We start from the raw sequence: 5776 nt of genomic DNA on the forward strand, positions 1-5776 counted from the left end.
GTTGTGGGAAGCTCTAAACCTTGCCATTAAAAATGAATACTGGGAGCATGCATTGATACTGGACAGCTTTTTTAGGAAAACCTCATGTGTCCCATCCATATCTAGGTAAGGACAGTTTCATGAATTATGGACAGTGAAGACAGTGACAACTATTCTCATTTGAATCTTTTAGGCTTGAAACAGTGGTCAGTGCTATTGTTTTTAGGTTCATCAGCAGTCTGGATGATTCTGACCCAATGAAGACATACTAACATGTCTTTCTAGGACAAATTCCAGGAGTTGCTTCTGTGAGTATTATTTGAGCTCTTTGAGTGTGTACATGCATGCAAAGGAGTGTGTGTTGATTTGTTCACTGTGTCTTTGCAGCATGATTAATATGAATTGTATGTCATTGTCTTCATCATGGCAACTCCCTTCCAGAAATGTGGGGACATGAGCTGGAGAGAGTGGTGCCCCCATCTGGCCATCATCTTGGCCAATTCCATCTGCCCTCAACTCCAGAACGTGATGGTCAACATGCTGGCTGATACTCTTGGTAAGAAATGAATAACTATTTCTCAGATGACCATACATCTGGTACACAACACAGAGGTCAATAATCATTGAATCAAACCATAATGTCTTCCAGCAAGGAATGGGCACACGTGGTCTGCTCATTTCTGTTATATGGCCATGCGCATAGAGCCTAGTTACTATCATCGGGACTCTAAGCTGACACTGATTGGACAGGATTTCAGGTCAATCATGGAACCGACATAAGTCCGTCCAAACTAAGAAACATTCAGTTAAGTAACACAAGATCTGCCCCTTGTCTTTCTGTAGCATGCCATTGAAGGAGTTTGTATGTGATGCTGCAATACAACGAACTGAGACATACGAGTACAGTACCTTTTGTCTTTCAGCACAGGGAATCAATGTTTACGTTTCCAGGTATACTTTAGGTATAATCTTTTTTCAGTCAAAGTTAATGCAAAAATATGAATACATTTTAATCAATGTTTTACTATATGGGCATCAGTCATTTTGCTATTTTAACACTAGATGAGCTTACTGTCTGGATCTTGTGCTATAGCCCATGAAGATCCTCTACAGCTGTAGACTGCTCTGGGCAGGACACGTCACGTGAGGCCTTTAAATATGCGGAGGCTGTCGCAAAGGTCTTTTTAGCTAATTCAGTTAGACCATGCCCAGCTCTGACCAGACTTCTGAAGGTGAGAAGTATTTCAGTCTTTTCAGTGAAAACTAAGGTGTTAAGCGCTGACTCAGTCATGCTAAGATGCTCTTTTGGTTGGCTTGCTTCAGTAGAGCCAAACGTTTGGGTTTTATCTCTGGTGCTCATATTGGTTCCTTTATGACGTTTGACAGCTATGTGACGCACTATGTGTGGCACTGCCTATCCAGTTCCAATGCTGGATAGAGCCTCCCTGGATGGCCACACTGAGGAGGCAGGGTAATGACTCAACCCATGAGGACCTCAGTGAGCCTGACCATGGTTCAGAACAGCCCCATCAAGTGGTGCCACTGGACAATGAGACTCAAGTCTCCGCTCAGGACGGCGAGATGGAAATGTCCAGACCAGAATCCTCCGCTCATCTCCAGGACGTCTCTGAGGCCCAGTGTGTAGCATTAACTTCTGCGCAGGAGGCCATGCCTTTGCATGTGGAGAATGAGGAGAGTGGTCGCCACTCCCCTGTGGACATGGGGGAGGGTGATGAGCACTGCCTCTCAGAGGACTCTGGCCCGGCATCCAGGTCTCGCATGAAGGTTTGTATACATCTCCATCGCATTGAAATGTGCTGTTGCCTGCTATTTGCCTTCTTTTGTCTCTGTGTGTCATGTCATGATGTGACCTCATGATGGAATGTTAGCTTGGTTTCAGCGGTTTTGGATCTGCTGATCCAAAAGTAGAAAACGTTTTTTTAATAATATTATGCTGTTTTTGGTGTTGGTATGATACTATGAGTGTCCATTTGAGAGAAAGCCTACCACATAGGTATGTTCAAACTAATTTACATTAGCTTAAATGGCCCAAGTCCGTATGTCAGACGATTACCAAGGCAAACTTTGGCCTCCTTGAATTTTCATTACCGTTTTTATAATAATTTTCCAACTCTACTTTTCTGTGACCCGAGCCGTCAGCCTTGTTCATTTGAAAGAACATGATTTAGGGTGTAATTCACAGTATGAATGCCAGTGTATACAGGTGCCCTTCAAGTAGTTTTGAGAACATGCTGGGACACAGTAAGCCTATGACATTCTCTATTCCTGTATTGACAAGAAATAGAAGATAAGTGCATAGAGCTTACAGGGTAAACCTGTAAGGTCACATCTCCTACCCGTACCACAACAACCCCAGTTGTTGTAGGGAATGTACATTCATGTGAGAATACATTAAGATGCAACTTATGAGTATGTGGTGTTATGGCAATGGGCTTAGCTTGCTAAACCGAGCTACTCAGTCCGGCCATTGAAAGCAGTTCTACAATGAGTACACTCGAGACAATTCTGGCAGTTTAACTGGAATTAGCAAAATGAGGGAACTTAATGTTACCCTTAACCTCGTTGGCGCACAGATAACTCTCAGTTCAAACGTGTTTGTGTCATTTATTTAGCCTGGCGAGCCAGACCCACATTAAAATGTAGGGTCTGGGCACTCACCGTTCGCAGTGCTCAGTCCACGGGGCAGGATAATCAGTTGTCTTTCAAATTCCCTCTGCACGCAATAGGGCGCAATAGGATATTTGTTTTCAAGTAACAGGGAATTCAAGCCAAACCGTTGCAACTCTGCCACCAATCATTATGTTAAGCCCACCAAACGACTCTATACATGATTTCAATGACCTGATTAAGTTTCGATTTCTGGAGCTCACAAGCCAACGGAGAGTTGCTAGACTAGCCCTGGCAGCAAATGTAATTAGATGTCTAGGCTATCATTTATTGATAGATTTCATCTTTTTAAAGGTGTTTTCTGTACTCATGCCGGTGCACCTCCATTAGATTACATGCAATCAAAACAAACATTTTCCCCCTTGGGGGCGTTTCAGCCACGGTAACCACGGTAACTGGGGGGGGGGGGTAACCACGATTATGACTAGATAACGACTGTAAACCAGAAGTTTTCAGATTCCAAAAATAATTCAGTGGAAATGCATGGATTCCAGTTTCTTCCAGTAGCAGCAACTGGAATCCATGCATTTCCACTGAATTATTTTTGGAATCTGATGCCTTATCATACCTGTTCATTCTTACTCGTTGCTCGACTTATCGTGACTAAATTCAATTCATGGCTGCAAACGCTAAACTTCGTGAAGATACTGTCTGTATAAATCGTCTTGTAAGTAATCTACCAGTGCTTTTTCAAAGTTCTCAATGTCTCATTTTAAATGTCAGGGCCCTCGGAAGTCTACCAATGAAGTGTGGAGATACATTGAGCCTCGTAAATGGGTGTAAAACAGTGATTTATTTGCATGACTAGCCCGATGCCGAAGCACCACTATTGAAAAAGCTGTTGGTAGCATCGGCTAACTAGCGCCAGATTTTGGAGTGCAGGGGACAAGCTGAGATGGGCTATGAGACATATGTTCACACTCTGTATCATGTTTCAATACACTTTAGGTCAATATCACACCAGAATTCTCCTTTAAGACTTTCTGCAGGCACTTATGGAACCTTATGGATCCTGTGGCAGGAAGCATGCATAAGGATGTAGATCCAGGAATGCACTAATATTTTGTTCATAGTACCAGTTAGCAACAATTATTAGTTAACACTAAGTGAAATACTTCGGAAAAAAATATTAAAAACTTTGATGTAATCGCTTCCTGCCAGGACTTTTACGGGCTTTTCCTAAATCACGGAAGTAACGTTGACGCAGCGGTAGATAGCAGCAGAGTAGAAGCCATCAGGCAAGTGTTATTTAAATAAACTCCTGGGGTACTTACACACTTTCCAATGCCTCGTTTTATGAGTACTGTAGAAGTTTCGTACCATTCAGGGCATTATTAGTTGGGTAATTTACGAGATACTCCATAGGTTCCATAAGCGCCTGCAGAAAGTCATTAGTTTCTGACAGTGCTACTCGACCAGGGTTCGACCAAGGGAAAACAGGTTCTGGGAGGGTGTTTGGCTCAGGGTCATGTTGCAAAGGACCCTAGGGTGACATTACTCCGAACCATTGCTTTAAAGGGACACCAGGCAACGTTTTCGTGTGAATTAATCATCTTCGTAAGTCGGTATATGGTTAAATGACTCCTTACGGGGCGAATGAAGGCTCTCTCGCCCACCCCTACTGCCTGTAGGAAGAATATCCCATTTGCAAGTTCGGTGTATCCTACCCACCGACCGAAGCAGGATCAGTTTACAGCACAGAGGCAGGCTAACGAAACGCTAGAGATTGTTGCAAACGTGTGTATAATGACAGAGCCGGCGAAGAAGCAGCGAAAACCCTTGACGGAAGACGCAAAGAAAAGGAAAAGAGCTTCAGATCGAGCGAGGGGAAGTTTCGTAGAGAAAAAGCATCAGGCTTGCCTGGTGTCCCTTTAAGAGATGTAGCTTCCGGGTGTTATCTTGAAATGTGAGATCTTACAAGGCAAGGCATGGCTGTGTCCAAAGGTCCCATAATGCAGTCTATAATGCTTTAAAATGTCACTCTTTCCTTGTACCACAGTGCTGCACATTTACAGGGCCATCCCATCTGTCAATGGGGATAAAATAAAAAAAAAGAGTTAGCTATCTCAAGCCTTTTGAATACAAGCCAGAAAGCCCTTTAAAACCTTAAAGCCCACTTAAAATACAAGTGAAGATTATCCTGGTGAACAAGACAAGAATGATTAGCTTTAATGCAACACCAGTACACAGAATAATGGAATAATGTTAAATTACATTAAAATTCTGTCCTCCTAGTTCTTCCGTAAGCAAAGGGTCTCTCCTTGTAGGCTACACAAACCATAACGACAGAGCTCCACCATGGTTATTGTTCTAATGTAAGCCATCATTATGTATAATAATAGGCCTGTCATTTACAGGAGACAAAGCTTAGGGGAAGCCGTGGCCTACTGGTTAGCGCTTCGGACTTGTAACTGGAGGGTTGCCGGTTTGAGCCCCGACCAGTAGGTACGGCTGAAGTACCCTTGAGCAAGGCACCTAACCCCTGCTCCCCGAGCGCCGCTGTTGTTGCAGGCAGCTCACTGCGCCGGGATTAGTGTGTGCTTCACCTCACTGTGTGCTGAGTGTGTTTCACTAATTCAAGGATTGAGATAAATGCAGAGACCAAATTTCCCTCACGGGATCAAAAGAGTATATATACTTATATACTTATACTTGGGCTACTTGTAGAAAGCTAATGTTAGCATAGTTAGCTAATCGCTGGCTAGTTAGCTAATCGCTAGCATAGACGTGCTGCAGCAGTGCAACATTTATTTATTTACCATGAGGTAATAAAGTTGAAGAGGCTCTGCAATGTAGGCTAAGTTTATTTGCATTACACTGTTCCTTATGTGACGTTTATTATGACCGCCGTGCAGCGAAGCGGCGGTCATCTAGGTTTAGTCAGATTTTTTTTTTTTTTTTTTTTTTTTTTTTTTTTCGCATGCCCAAATTTCCGTCAATGATTCCCGGACACTGAAAGACCGGGTACACGAAACTTGGTGGGCATGTAACCCCACATGGATAGCATGGAACCATCGTTTTTCGTTTTGATCTGTAGCCCCCCCGCTGGACTGGACCCTCCGAAAGGAGGGTAGGGCAAACACAGTTTTCTGTGAATATCTCGAAAACT

General features: G+C 43.4%; 1 long non-coding RNA gene across 1 annotated transcript; it reads left to right on the forward strand.

Annotated features, from left to right (window-relative positions):
- The first annotated feature begins 202 nt into the window (after nucleotides 1–202).
- On the forward strand, nucleotides 203–884 carry LOC125307042. Its single transcript, XR_007195639.1, has 4 exons — nucleotides 203–287; nucleotides 421–535; nucleotides 629–737; nucleotides 823–884. It is a non-coding gene; the product is annotated as an uncharacterized LOC125307042 (long non-coding RNA).
- Nucleotides 885–5776: the final 4892 nt, after the last annotated feature.

The sequence above is a fragment of the Alosa alosa genome, chromosome 14 (genome assembly GCF_017589495.1).
Source record: "Alosa alosa isolate M-15738 ecotype Scorff River chromosome 14, AALO_Geno_1.1, whole genome shotgun sequence".
Classification (NCBI taxonomy): Eukaryota; Metazoa; Chordata; class Actinopteri; order Clupeiformes; family Clupeidae; genus Alosa; species Alosa alosa.